Consider the following 436-nt stretch of genomic DNA (forward strand, 5'->3'; position numbering starts at 1 on the left):
GGGAGAGGTCTATAGGGTTTATATATCCATATATGGCATATGTGGGGCAGGGCTATAGGGTTATGCACCTATACATAGGATACGTGGGACAGAGCTATAGGGTTATGCATCCCTCCGTGGGATGTATGTCACAGGGTTATAGGGTTATGTATCCACATCGTGGGTGTGTGGGAAGGGGTTATAGGGTTAGGGAGAGGTATGTGGGGCAGGGCTATAGGGTTATGCATCCATATATAGGATACATGGGACAAAGGTATAGTATTATACATTTTTACATGGGATGTATGTCACAGGGTTATGGGGTTATGCATCCACATAGTGGGTGTGTGAGTTAAATGGTTTTGTGTGCATATATGGGCTATAGGATTAGGGAGTTGTATGTAGGGGAGGGAGAGGCAGGGTAGCCCTGGGGTGGGTGGGGGGCGATGATGGGGTC

This window comes from Calidris pugnax, unplaced genomic scaffold (assembly GCF_001431845.1).
Source record: "Calidris pugnax isolate Ruff unplaced genomic scaffold, ASM143184v1 scaffold41, whole genome shotgun sequence".
In the NCBI taxonomy this organism is placed as follows: domain Eukaryota; kingdom Metazoa; phylum Chordata; class Aves; order Charadriiformes; family Scolopacidae; genus Calidris; species Calidris pugnax.